General features: G+C 36.8%; 1 protein-coding gene across 4 annotated transcripts in view; it reads right to left on the reverse strand.

The window, feature by feature from the left end:
• INVS (inversin) overlaps positions 1-15,527 on the reverse strand; it is a 145,280-nt gene that overhangs the window by 86,601 nt on the left and 43,152 nt on the right. The window contains exon 1 of one of the 4 annotated variants that reach the window (XM_027105364.1): positions 2,242-2,246. The exons of the other annotated variants lie outside the window; for them this stretch is intronic. The gene's annotated coding sequence lies outside the window, so the exon portion shown is untranslated. Of the gene's footprint in view, positions 1-2,241; positions 2,247-15,527 lie in introns of those variants that run through there. 4 annotated transcript variants of the gene reach the window in all.

The following is a 15,527-nucleotide window of genomic DNA, read 5'->3' on the forward strand; positions in this document are numbered from 1 at the left end:
AATCATCACTGCATGTTCTTATGCCAAAAATGCAGAGACTTGACCACGCCTGGCCTAGGCAACTTCTCTGGGTTGTGTTTGCTGCAATCAATTTGAGGGGTGAGGTCATCTCTTCTGGGTTTACTAGCTGCTCACTACAAAAGCGTAGATTCCTGAAGTTCAGTGTTCCTCTGTGCTATGATGGAAAACTGCTGTGTGTACAGCATCCATCTGGGCCTTCTGTGACTCTCCCATGGTTCTTGGGGGAAAGGGAAATCAATACAAACATATAGGTGCTGATGCTTTTTGCTATGCTGTGAATAATAAGCTTCTTTGTCCCTGACCCTAGAGGCTTGTGTCTATTGTCAACATCCATGAAGCAGTAACAGACTAACTTCTTATCTTGAATATACGGTGAGACAAAATCTCAAGCCTCGAAGATAGTTCTATATTATTGTAATATGAAATGAAGTACTGAATATAAGAAGTGAAAAATTGATTAGAGAGGTGAGTAGGGGCTAGAAAATGGAGAGTCTAATACAGTATGACGAAGTGTCTAAAATTTATCGTGTAGGTAATGGGGTGCCAGTGAAGAGTTGAAGGAGGAAATGACATGAGTGGATTTATGTTTTTAAGAAATATCCTGGAGGCTGTGTGAAGTACTGATTTGAGGGAAACAAATCTTTGGTAGTGAGACTGGTTAGGGGGTTACTACAGCAATCCAGAATAGAAATGATGGGAGCTAAGTGGAAATAAGAGGACAGACTGTGAAATATGTAAGAGGCCTCCTGAATGGGTACAAAATGGAGAGTGGTGTCAACAACTGAAAGGACAGAAGGAGAAATAGGATTAAGGATAAAGATTTTGAGTTCTGTTTTTCTAACATGTGGAGTTTGGGGTGTCTGAGGGAAATCTATATAGAGATATCTAGCAAAAAAAAAAAAAAGAAAGAAAAGAAAAGAATCTATATGGAACTGAAGATTGGAAGAGACAGCTAGATTCAAGATATAGGGTTAGGAATCATCTATATTAATAGCTGTTTCAACTATCTTATCTAAAGACATAATTTCTGGCATAAATTAAAGTACATGAAACTGGAAAAATGAATCTATACATCTTAGCTGAAATAAAAACATGATTTAAATATCCACATAAATAGCTCAGTACAATGCAATCCATACTGTTCTTTTACCTAGACCACGAGATACTACTACCGTATCAAATATAGAGTATAAGTGGATTGGAAAAAGGATGGGCCTTTCCTCATTATTCTTGTCTGCGTGGGTCATTCTTTGATCCCGGTTGATTTAGGTGTCTCATTGTACTCTGGTTTCCTGCTTTTTTTTTCTTCTTCTTCTTCTTTTTTTAAATTTAATGTGAATCTTTATAGGAAACAGTTACAAAAACCGTTTTTGAATGACATGAATTACTGAGCTATAGAAATGAAATTAAATCTGCATTGCTTTTCCCAATCACAGACATTCTCTTCCTTTTCTTAAATTTCTGATTTCAAGCCTAAATACTGTGTTTTACAGCTAAAATTTCTAATTACTCAACAATTATGACAGTAACCACATCACTAACCTGTCATCTTATGCAAATCTGAAAAAAATGTTTTTAAAAAGCTATTTGACAATTCTCTAAGCAAAGGTTAAGAATGGTACTTCAAAGGCAGAATGGAGCTCTATTTGTTGCTTTTCAAGTTTAAGATGTTCATCCATCTGGCAGAGCAGCTAGACAATACATCAGCCAAGAACATCCCTCTGGCTTGAAACAGATTCTGGCTCTCAGAGAGGATTTGACTGAAGGAAAGGCAACATCTTTATTTGCTCTGTGGCTGAACTCTTCTAATATTTCTCCTCAATGCCTCCTCCAAGCCTTGGCTCCATCTACTAACTTGGTTTCCATAGGAATAGACAGAACTATCAAGTGGCACATAGTCAAACAGCACAACAGAACGAGAAAATGTTACTGTCAAAAAAAAGTAGACAGACTTTTCTCTAAGAAAAGAAACTATGAAAATATATCCTTGACTCTGAGGCTTCCTTACCCAGTGCTGGATTTTTCATGTGCTTTTTCTGCCTGACATAGACTATTTTTTTTAAAGATTATTATGAAAATTAGTCCCTTCAGTGGAGAGGATTTCATACAAAAAATATTAAAAGTTATAAAACGCCGTGATGCTTATTTCCACAAGTACAATTCTCTTGTGCTTGTGAGCTACCCTCATTTATTCAGAGTGGTGCTTTGAGTTGGCAAAACCTTTTGGGCTGATTATAAAATGTATTTTGTTTCTCATAGTTTGACATTTTATTTATAGGAAAACATTTATTTCATCTTAAATCAGTAGTTCTCAAACTCTAGCATGCATCAGGATCTCTGGAGAGCTGGAAAACACAGTCTGCTGAGGACTTCCCTCAGAGTTTTTCATTCACTAACTCTGGTGTGGGGTCCCAGAATCTACATTTCAAACAAGTTTCTGGGAGACACTGGTGCTGATAGGTCCAGGAGTTCACACTTTGAGAATCATTGTTTAAACAAAGAATCTAATAACAGAGTTCTCAACCCTGAAGAACTTAAAAAAAACAAACAACAAAAACCACCAAAAAAAGAATGCCTGTTTCATCCTAGATCAATGAAGTCAGAATTTCTGAGGCTTTGGCACCAGAAAACTACTAGAGCTAATAAATGAATTTGGTAAAGTTGCAGGATACAAAATTAATGCAGAGAAATCTCTTGTATTCCTATACACTAACAATGAAAGATCAGAAAAATAAATTAAGGAAACAATCCCATTCACTGCTGCAACAAAAAGAATAAAATACCTAGGGATAAACCTACCTAAGGAGGTAAAAGACCTGTACTCAGAAAACTATAAGACACTGATGAAAGAAATCAAAGATGACACAAACAGATGGAGAGATATACCATCTTCTTGGATTGGAAGAATCAATATTGTGAAAATGACTATAATACCCAAAGCAATCTACAGATTCAATGCAATCCCTATCAAACTACCAATGGCATTTTTCACAGAACTAGAACAAAAAAATTCACAACTTGTATGGAAACACAAAAGACCCTGAATAGCCAAAGCAATCTTGAGGGAAAAAAATGGAGCTGGAGGAGTCAGACTCCCTGACTTCAGACTATACTACAAAGCTACAGTAATCAAGACAATATGGTACTGACACAAAAACAGAAATACAGATAAATGGAACAGGAGAGAAAGCCCAGAGATAAACCCATGCACCTATGGTCAACTAATCTATGACAAAGGAGGCAAGGATATACAATGGAGAAAAGACAGCCTCTTCAATAAGTGGTGCTGGGTCAACTGGACAGCTACATGTAAAAAAACTGATATTAGAACACTCCCTAACACCATACACAAAAATAAACTCAAAATGAATTAAAGACCTAAATGTAAGGCCAGACACTATAAAGCTCTTAGAGGAAAACATAGGAAGAACAATATTTGACATAAATTGCAGCAAGATCTTTTTTGACCCACCTCCTAGAGTAATGGAAATAAAAAGAAAAATAAACAAATGGGGCCTAATGAAACTTAAAATCTTTTGCACAGCAAAGGAAACTATAAACAAGACAAAAAGACAACCCTCAGAATGGGAGAAAATATTTGCAAATGAGGCAACTGACAAAGGATTAAGCTCCAAAATATGTAAACAGCTCATGCACCTCAATATTAAAAAGAACAAACAACCCAATCCAAAAATGGGCAGAAGACTTAAATAGATATTTCTCCAAAGAAGACATACAGATGGCCAAGAGGCACATGAAAAGCTGCTCAACATCACTAATTATTAGAGAAATGCAAATCAAAACTACAATGAGGTATCAACTCACAGCAGTTAGAATGGGCATCATCAGAAAATATACAAACAACAAATGCTGGAGAGGGTGTGGAGAAAAGGGAATCCTCCTGCACTGTTGGTGGGAATGTAAATTGATACAGCCACTAAGGAGAACAGTATGGAGCTTCCTTAAAAAACTAAAAATAGAATTACCATATGACCCAGCAATCCCACTACTGGGCATATATCCAGAGAAGACCATAATTCAAAAAGCCACATGCACTCCAATGTTCACTGCAGCACTATTTGCAATAGCCAGGTCATGGAAGCAACCTAAATGCCCACTGACAGACAAATGGATAAAGAAGATGTGGTGTGTATATATATACAATGGAATATTACTGAGCCATAAAAAGGAACAAAATTGGGTCATTTGCATAGACGTGGATGGACCCAGAGACTGTCATACAGAATGAAGTAAATCAGGAGAAAAACAAATATCATATATTAATGCATATATGTGGAATCTAGAAAAATGGTACAGATGAACCGGTTTGCTAGGCAGAAATAGAGACACAGATGTACAGAACAAATGTAAGGACACCAAGGGGGGAAAGCAGGGGCGGGGGGTGGTGCTGGTGGTGGTGTGATGATTTGGGAGATTGGGATTGACATATACACACAGATATGTATAAAATAGATAACTAATAAGAACCTGCTGCATTAAAAAAATAATAATTCAAAAAAAGAAGAATTTCTGAGGCTTTGGAATTAATATTTCCTAAATGCTCTGTAGGTGATTCGAAAATGGTATTAAGATTGAGATGTGCTGACCTAATTCAATAATTCATTCCACATTCAACAGTTACTTACTATGTAATTACCCTGAATCAGACACTATGCTAAGGGTTTTGGAAGCTTTAAAAATAATTAAAATAGAGATGTATGCTCATTATACACTATGACGTAGTACAAGCAAGGAGGGGCAAGTGCATAAAAAATACAAAATGGACCAGGCAGGTTGGATGAGGATGTACTTTCAGCCCTTTATGGGGAGGGGAAATGTTAGAACAGGAAAGACCCCATGAAGGACATGGCAGTTGAGCTGGATCTTGATTTGGGATCACCAATACTTTAGCATCTCTCCATGTCTCCATATTTTCTCTCCTCCCCATTTCTTTGATAGGGACAATAGATATTTTCCGAATTTTATGCAAAGTGCTATACAAAGATAGCTTTGAGTCTTATTCCCACCCCTTCCGATCAATTTGTCCCCATAAGCTCCTCCTATGGAGAAATTCTGAAGCCAACATTAGTTAAGTTGTATGTAGCAAGTCTCTCATATTCACTTATTACATGGTGCAGTTAATCCCACACTATCACTCACTCTGGCCGTAACACATGGTGAAGCCATTTGCAAGTGTTGCTCACTGTTGTAATACAACGAATGAGATCAGCCCTATGTAAGGACAGTGGTAAGAACTCTAAAGAGGGGTACCTCACCCAGCCTTGAGGGGTCAGTAAAGGTTTCTTAAAGAAAACAGTGCCTGAGCTGTATTTAAAGCCAACTTAAGTGGGAAGTGAGTGTGCAAGGGCACTGTGCATGGAGAATGAGGGTGAGGAAGAGGTGATTAGAATAAAAGCTTTAAATAGAGTAGAAAGGGAGACACATGAAGCTGAAGCCAAAAAGGTAAGCAAGGACTAGAGGATGAAATGTGCCAGGCTAAGGAGTTTGCACTTTTTCCTTAGGGTTTCTGAAGCAGTACTGAAGAATTTAAGTAAGGCAGTGACATGAGAGGGTCTCAGCCAGCTCAACCTCACATATAAAGGCAAATTATTGATTTTCTCCCAGCCTCAGTTTCTTCCCACATGAAAAAAATAAGGAGGTTACATTATGATCTAAAGGCTTACCCAACTTAATGTTCTTTGACTTTATGATTCTAAGAAGCAGATGACGCAGTTTTTATAGCTACTTCAAAACTAAGTGTTTTTTATTCTAGCTGCCTCAATAATAACCTAAATTTCTAATAATTTTCATTTATCCTAAGCACAGCGTAATAGTTTTTGAGTCTATTTCCTTTTCCCAGATACAAAAATTCCTTTTCCTAGCATAATGAAGTTCAAGCTTTAGGGGAGCCAGAAATGCTACCCATGGGGAGGCAGCATGGTGTAATTAAATGAGAATGTGTTTTGGAACCAGTCAGATCTCGGTACTTCATTGGCTGTATTAACTGTGAGCATGTTATTTCTCAAAGCCCCAGATTTCCCACTGGTAAAAAAGAAAAAAAAAACAACACCCCAAAACCCATAGTGACCAGTTCACAGCAAGGGCTTAATAAATATTGGTTTCTTTCTCAGATACCATTATGGTTCTCCTCTCATCATAAAAGTAGTCCTTGTAAACAAAACATTTTTTATTTGACCATATTTGTTGTTTCAGATACAAAAGAAAGAAAGAAAGAAAGAATTTGCTCCTAGTGTTCTCATTGCTTGATGAACATTATAATCTGCCTGGTCTGTTCTCCTCACTGACCCTGACCAGTCTTCTGAGTTGCACTGCAAGTAGTTACTTTAAAAAATCATGTTTCAACATTAAGTTCAGAAACTAAATCCAAACAAATCTTGTTTAACACCCGGTTCCTCTGAAGCACCTCAAGTCTTGCAGTAGGCTCCATCTTTAGCTTTTCAACAGTGTACCTTAGTTTTATTGATCCTAACATGCAGTTTAAAAAAAATCAATTCATCTACTTGGCTTAGATATGTGCCTTTGGGGAAACTGTTGCAAACAACTGATTGAATCCATCTGTTGCCTTCTCTACTTCAGTTCCACACTATGGATGTGATTTCTTAGATAGTGAAAAAGACAAATGACAGATAAATGTGTAAATAAGTTCAATTAAACTCAGAAATCCTTAGTGAACCTCATTCAGGGTATGCATTAAAGGTTTTCATTAAATGCTGAGCACTAAGTAGTTATCTGACTTGGTAACCATTACCCATTTTCAAAACGGTAGCCGAAGTCCTCACAATGGATAGTGCTGCTTGAATTCAAACACGTATCTTCTAGTCTCAAATCTAGCCATCTTCAAAAAATCATATCACAAACCACCTCCATCTACAAATCCATCCCTGAACTCTGTACTGTTCCTCACCTTTCCTTCACTGTTCTGGGACCTTTTCTCTTTGAAACTAAGAAAGAGGCAACTGAGTCAGTAAAAAATAACGCTAGTAGTGGTTAGAGTGGGGAAGAAAGAGTTGCAGATCAAAGGTTATTTTAGTTGTGCCATTTGGTAACTTATCCCAGGGTAGGTAGGTGTCTGTTTGCCACAGCTATGTTTTAATTCTAGTTTAACAGTTCTTCTAAGTTCAAGCACATCACAACTCTTAAATCAACATTTTAGTGTCTCCCTCAAGCTCTTTGTGGACCAATTAGATATAAACAAATATACATTTTAGAAAGGGATTCAAAAATTATGAATTATATATTTCATATGTATTGAAAAATTTGGAAAATTATTGAAAATTGGGAAAATAAGAAAAAAGATCACCTATAATTCCATTATCCTAAGTCTAACACAAGCTTTTAGTACAATCTCTTCCATTCTTTTCTAGCTTTTTTATTTAATGTGAGAGATGATTTTTACAATTTCCATCAGACCATTCATCTAATTTCATATCTAGAATAAGCAGTGATTGATTAAAAATAACTTTTACCATTGGCAGCCATCATAATATTAACTGACTCAGGTGGAGTGGCCGGAGGATGCTAATACTTGTGGGTGAAAGCTTGAGGAATAATAGGATATTTACATAGTTTCAAATTAGCTCTCCACAAGATACTTATTAATCACAAAGGAAAAAAAGTAAGGTTGCAGTGGAGCAACCTGGTAGATACCACTTTATCCAAATGATCAAAGTTAACATCACCAATCATGGGACAAATAACATCATGTGCTTTCTGATATGATGCACTAAGAAGAACACAACATCATTCCTGTGGTATTCGTACCAAAAATGCATAACCTAGATTATGAGGAAACATCAGACAAATCCAAAATGAAAGACAATATAACTGGTCTGTACACTTAGAATGTAATGTCACATGTGCACGCACGCACACACACACACACACACACACACGCACAAGACTGAGGAACTGTTGCAGATTAATGAAAACTAAAAAGACATAATAATTGAATAAAATGCCTGATCCTGGATTTTCTTTTACGTAGATGACATTATTGGGACAATTGGCAAAATCTAAATAAGATTTGTGGATTAGATAATAGTATTTATGTTAATTGCCTGATTTTGGTAATTGAACTATGGTTATTTAAGAGAATGTCCTTGTTTATCGGAAATATGCACTAAAGATTTGAGGGCAAAGGAGTATCATGTCTACAGCTTACTCCAGATGGTTCAGAAGACAATGTCTCACACTCACATATACTGAGAGAGAAGGATAAAGCATATCTGGTTAAATGTGCACATCTGGGGAATTTGGGTGAAGGGTATATGAGAATTCTTTACAGTATTCTCACAACTTTTCTGTAAATCTGAAATTATGCCAAAATATAAAGTTAGAGGAGAAAGAGGAAAAAAATTTTATTATCAAAGTAATAAGATATTCATTAAAGAAATTTCAAGAATAAAGAAAAATATAAAGAAGAAAACAATGAGCAGCCTGCATCTCACAAACCTCGGGAAATCATGGTTTACATTTGGATTACTCTCTGTCTCTTATTTATGGGGAATGTTTCTTACCCTCAGATGGGCATTTAAATTTTAAATGCTCCATAATCATGCCTTCATCAATATTCACAATATCCCTGTTGTGAAAGCCAGAATTATTGTCACTTCATGGATTAAGAAACACAGATTCAAAAAGATTAAATTATGGGTTGACATTAGAAAGATTATCAGTTTATATCATATAACAGAAAAAAAAATAATGCCACTAAATAGTTGGTTGACCATGATTCACAAACTGGCCGCAATTTAGTTTCCTGAAAAATGATAAGTTGAGAGATGATTCTTGGGATTCCTTCTAACACTAAAATGTTACAATTCTAACCTCTTCTATTATCACCAAAATTTTTTTTTTTGTATGCAGAATCTGCAGTGCCTAGCATAGTGCCTTATATGTAGTAGGTACTAGATAAATATTTTTTTTTTTGTTTTTTTTTTTTTGTTTTTTTGTTTTTTTGTTTTTTTTTTTTGCGGTACGCGGGCCTCTCACTGTTGTGGCCTCTCCCGTTGCGGAGCACAGGCTCCGGACGCGCAGGCTCAGCGGCCATGGCTCACGGGCCCAGCCGCTCCGCGGCATGTGGGATCTTCCCGAACCGGGGCACGAACCCGTGTCTCCTGCATCAGCAGGCAGACTCTCAACCACTGCGCCACCAGGGAAGCCCTAGATAAATATTTTTGAATGAATAACAAATACATTACAAATTATAAAGTGAGTATTATGTTATAGAGGTTATGAAGATAAGATAATGTATATAAGTGCTTTGTAAAGTATAACATAATTATAATTGATTATTATTATATTGATTTGGAATAGAAAACAATATAGAACAAATTGCTCATTCTGAAATAGAGATTAAGGTTAAGATATGCCACCTCTTAAAAAAAAGAGATGTCACCTTTTTGTAGGAATCTAAGAAATTTACTATGAAGTTTATTTCTATATTACTCTTGTTTCAAGTATAATTCACCTTATTCTCATCAATAACCAATTTAACTGACTGTTTACAGACAGATGGAGAGACAAATGACAAACTAGTACTCCCCAGGTTTGTGGCATGGACATAAAAAGTCAATTTATTTTTCAAATACCTTTTATAGTCATAGCCTTGCAAGTAGAAGACATCTTATCTGGTTTACTATTGATCCAAATGACAAGGCTGAGCATCAGATTAAGGATATGTCAGAAACCTGAAAGAAGGCTACCAACGGATGTGGCAGGATGGTAGCTTCTTTCAAAATGATCTATTAAGGCTATGGTGTTTACAAAGGCAGTTGAGAAAACACAGCACAATATACAGGTCTGCATCAAGTAACTAGCAGAGCGCCCATAAAAACTTCTGATACTAATGTGAACCCCCGTACCATTCATCATATCCATTTATTTCCAGCAATAAAAGCTATTCACAGATTTTTTTGATGCTAAAACAAACGATACAGGCATTTTTCTTCACCCCACATCTCTTTCCTATTGTTACAGTTTATTTCTCCACAAATGGAAGCATTCCTAAGAGATAATCTGTTTTAAGATGATGGGAGATAATATCTAATTTAAACTGACTGCCAATCAGTAAGGTCAAGTGCAATTCAAGAATTTAATTCTAAGATATCTTCTTTGGTGATAGTGAGATATGACTTAGCTAAGTATGGTAATGACCAAAAAATATTATGCCAAAATGGAGTCCTGAAAAATAAAAATTCCAAGAGCGTTTCTTATATATTGTACAATATTTTATGAAAAAAGAAACATCTTGGGGATAAACTATCAAGCATGCTAAAAATATACAGCAAAATAAAAGAAGAAACCTGATCAGAGGTGGGAAAATCTATCTTTTGTGATCACCATGGGATTAGCACTTTTTTTAAAAAGTTCATTTATTTATTTTTTATACAGCAGGTTCTTATTATCTATTTTATACATATTAGTATATACATGTCAATCCCAATCTCCCAGTTCATCCCACCACCACCCCCACCCCCGCTTTCCCCCCTTGGTGTCCGTACGTTTGTTCTCTACATCTGTGTCTCTATTTCTGCCTTGCAAGCCGGTTCATCTGTACCATTTTTCTAGATTCCACATATATGGGATTAGCACTTCTTTAAGGGAAGATCTATTATTTTCTAGACTAGAATGAATTGGAGAATTTTGTGAGAATCATGGGGATAGAAAATGCTTCAGAAAATTCCCCTTTCAGATGCCTTTAGACAGACTTGAACTGTTTTTTTCAAAACCCAGAGTGTTCTAACCAATTTCAAGGGACCAACATTTGACATTGTTATAGACTAAAGAGACAGGAAAACTATTTAAAACATCAGTAAACTACTTCACTCTTTAGTTTTCCTTCTTAGCTAGAATGTCACATTTTACAGCAATGTAAAATCTTTTTTATTTATCACCAGCTTAAATAGTAGCAAATATAAGTTTAAATGCATTATCATTATTAAATGCTATGAGATATAAGTAAGAACATCTGGGTTTTGGTCCTGGCTCTAACTAGTTACCTAAACATGAGCATATCATTATTTATTATTTACTTTGTGGATGTAAGGCATTGTTTTTAGATGTGATGGGTAAGACAATTTTCTGGGCCCCAGTTTCTTCAACTGTGAAATAAAGATATTCAATTAAGTTATAAACTAGTATTTACCAAAGTGTTTGACCAGTTCCTTAAGATGCTATTAGTTTATGCTTTAAAAAAAAAAGTGCTGAGGGCTTCCCTGGTGGCGCAGTGGTTGAGAGTCCACCTGCCGATGCAGGGGACACGGGTTCGTGCCCCAGTCCGGGAAGATCCCACATGCCGCGGAGCGGCTGGGCCCGTGAGCCATAGCCGCTGAGCCTGCGTGTCCGGAGCCTGTGCTCCACAATGGGAGAGGCCACAACAGTGAGAGGCCCGCGTACCGAAAAAAAAAAAAAAAAAAAAAAAAAGTGCTGAAATCAAACGATTATGAAAAAATCCTGGATTAAAAAAAATACACAGCTTTCTTTACTGTATGACTTTTCAGAGCCTTTAAGATGCTAATATGCATTGTGAATTTCCAAGAAAGAGCATGCAGTATTTCCCAAACTTATTTGACCATGGGACCCATTTTTCACACAACATTTCATGAGACTACTGTCCTAAGGAAGAAGCTTTGTGAAATGCTGTAGATAATGATTTTCAAGGTTCTTTTAAGCTTTCATAATTTTTATTGTTTTTTAAAATAAGAAACATACAGCAGCTTAATAACTACCCTCATTTTTCTTGGATATAATAAACTTGAGAAATATGCTTGGAGGAAAAAAAACTCTCACAAAGCCAAGGAGAAAGTTACTTGAGACTATAGTTATCAACAATAAAAATCAAGCTACTGGGTAATGGGTAATATAAAACATCGAGAATAAATGCCAGGAACGTGGCAGGAAACAAAATTCAAAAAAATCACCCCAAAACCCCCAAAATACTTGAAGCAGAGATCATTCCCAATTAAGTCTCCTTTCAACCTACTTTATCAGAAATAAGGAATATGTCCTTCACAATGGCTCACCAAATGCTACAGATGCTAAACATCAAGTGTATATTGGACTTTATGTTTTGTACCTTAGGAGATAGAATTTGCCTAGAGCTATGGTGAAATACCTATCTTATTACCTCCAGCATGCCTTGCATTCACCCTCTTCAAGCCCATCACATTACTTTCATGCTCAAACTCCCAATCACATCCTTAACTATACTCTGCCAATGGATAAGAGATATTGCTTTGGTTAGAAGAGATGGCAGTAAACAGGGCTGTAAAGCTCAGAGCTTCCAAGGGCAGTCATGCACATCTGAAGAGGATTTCTGGTAGCCCATAATAAATCTAGTTAGTCCAAGGAGACTAAATTTATTAATAAGTCTGCTCAGTAATACACCCAAGCTCAAGAATGACTCTGCTGACCTAATAGTGGAATATTCAATGGAAAGGACAAACTTTGGACATGCAGCAACTTTAATTCTGAAGGCCACCAAAATAAGTAAGCAATGTCTGTGGATGCTACTGTATGAAACTGAAAAGTTTACGCTATAGACAAGTAAAACAGGGAAGGAAAAGGTGGGGAAAAAAGAAAGAAAGAAAGTGGAATAGGAAAAGAGAAAGAAAAGAATTAGGATTAGACAGGAAAGAAAGAAATCTGTATAATAGAAAACTAATTCATGTCTCATTTTCTTCTATAATCAACTTCCTCAATGTTACCAAAAAAAAAAAATGTTATGGCCATTTCTGTGGTTCAATCTTTGCTCACTCTATTCCCTCTACCCAAAGTTCTATCCCCCATTCCCAATCCTTGTCTAAGTTTAACCATTTCATTAAGGCCCACCTGAAATTTCAATCCCTCCACGTATTAGGGATATTCAGTACAGGAAACAGCTATTTTTGCCATTTTACGCAGGAAGAATTTTTAATACAGGGATTTTACATGCTTATAAAATAATCAGAAGGATTCTAACTAGGCTTCAAGGACTGACTCCTTGAACAATGCCAAGCTACCATTGTGACTACAGTATTAAGTGCAATGCAAGTCTGTAGCTGCATCAGGAAGTCAGGGGAAAAAAGCTGCTGTAATAACTGCCTCTCAGTACCTAGGAGGAAGAACACCAGAAACCGGGACGCTGCAGAAAAGCTTCCCACCTGAGAAGCCCTTACAGGCTGACTTTCTTATGGGGGACACTTGGTATACTGACACTGTCTTGTAAAAAAAATACCCTCTTCAAGTATAAGCCCATTCTCCTTATCTTGGGTATAAGGCCCTTGTAGGGCATCATGACATATATCTCTAATTTCTTCCTTCTCCAATCAAAACTAACCCAATTCCTTTGGATAGTTGTTCAAAGTAGTAATAAGTTGCTAATTGTAAACATACTGCCTTTGCAGACCACACCTTTCCAATTTAGTGTAAAAGAGTATAAGTCCAAAACTTCCAAGATAATTCTAATTTTCAGCCTTATATCTTGTTGTGGGGTAAAAGATTTAAAATCTATTGTGGAAATTTAAGCCTATAATTAGCATGTGGTTGAGATTTCTTTTTTCCTTTGGAGATGGAAAGGAGAAGGATAAAAGGGCTTAGGGGAACAGACAGACACATTTCTGTTATCTCAGAAATCACTCTCAAAGCTCAACCTAAGGTAAGTTTGGTTTGTTCTTGGTTGGGCAGGTGTGCTCATGTTCCTGAGGTAAGACTTCTAAGCTCAAGTTTCCTCAAATGTGACACAGTCCCACTGCCTGTGCAGCATCTACCTGGACTTCCTTCTGCATTACCACTATAGGACTTGAGGGCAAGGAGAATCAATGCTGCCTGCTGTATCATGAATAACAAACTACCTAAATAAATTTGGTCTTATGGTCTCTTTACCTGATGAATCTATGTGGCAAGCCAATCTAACAGCTGTAATAGGGTGACTGCTTGACTCTATTGTCTTTTTTTTTTTTTTTTTTTCTGGTACGCGGGCCTCTCACTGTTGTGGCTTCTCCCGTTGCGGAGCCCAGGCTCCGGACATGCAGGCTCAGCGGCCATGGCTCACGGGCCCAGCCGCTCTGCGGCATGTGGGATCTTCCTGGACTGGGGCACGAACCCGTGTCCCCTGCATCGGCAGGTGGACTCTCAACCACTGCGCCACCAGGGAAGCCCTATATTGTCTTTTGAGTGTGTGCTCATCAACTATTTGACAAATGAGTAAATGAATGAATAAAAGCTGTCTGCAGTATGGAGAATGGTTTGAAGAGGAAGAATTGAATCAGGAATACTGATAGGCTACTTTAGATTTTTTAGACATTAAATTATGGTGGACTGGATTAGAATGATGGAATGACAGAGATGGAAAAGAGCCAAAGTGGGAAAACCTCAGATATACATATGCACTCTCTGAAAATCCTTGGCTGACCCCTGAATTGCAAATGCATGTAGAAACTCCAAGAAGTCTGCAGAAACTAAGAAACTAAAGGTTGAAAAAGTTGATCAGAGATTTCAGCTACTATCCAACAGAGAGGAGACAGAATTTGGAGTTTTAGTCTCACCTAGTTAGAGGATTTGGTACACATCTCAGGCTTTTCACTGAAATCTCAGAAAAGCCATGCCTTAAAAGCATAGATTATATACCAGGACTATGGGTCAGGTCTAAGAGATTCAACTAAAGACTATGAGAAAAAACTAAAACACTCAATAAGCTCAGTGTAATTAACCAGTTTTAACTACCTGATAAAATAAAAAATCAACACTCTTAAGTGGAAGACAACAGAATGAAGAGTCCCCATACTGTACCAACTGAAATTCTGAGTATGCAATAAAAAATGACTACAGATGCAAAGAAACAGAAAAATAGGGGGGAAAAAAACAAATATAAATAGGCTTCAAGATGACCAAGATGTTGGAATTAACACACAAGGACTTTAGAGCAGCTATTGTACAAAACAGTGTGGTAATGGCGCAAAAACAGACATGTGGATCAATGGAACAGAATAGAAAGCCCAGAAATAAACCCACACACCTATGGTCAATTAATCTTCACAAAGGAGGCAAGAATACACAATGGGAAAAAGTCTCTTCAGCAAGCAGTGTTGGGAAAGTTGGATAGCCGCATGTAAATCAGTGAAGTTAGAATACACACCCTCACCATACACAAAGATAAACTCAAAATGGCTTAAGGACTTGAACATAAGACATGACACCATAAACCTCCTAGAAGAGATCATAGGCAAAACATTCTCTGACATAAATTGTACCAATGTTTTCTTAGGTCAGTCTCCGAAGGCAATAGAAATAAAAACAAAAATAAACAAATGGGACCTAATCAAACTTACAAGCTTTTGCACAGCAAAGAAAAGCATAAACAAAACAAAAAGACAACCTACAGAATGGGAGAAAACATTTGCAAATGACATGACCAACAAGGGCTTAATTTCCAAAACATACAAACAGCTCATACAACTCCACAACAAAAAACAAACAACTCAATCGAAAAAGACCTAAATAGACAT

Source organism: Aethalodelphis obliquidens, unplaced genomic scaffold (assembly GCF_003676395.1).
Source record: "Aethalodelphis obliquidens isolate GAN/ISIS:26980383/991018 unplaced genomic scaffold, ASM367639v1 scaffold7, whole genome shotgun sequence".
Classification (NCBI taxonomy): Eukaryota; Metazoa; Chordata; class Mammalia; order Artiodactyla; family Delphinidae; genus Aethalodelphis; species Aethalodelphis obliquidens.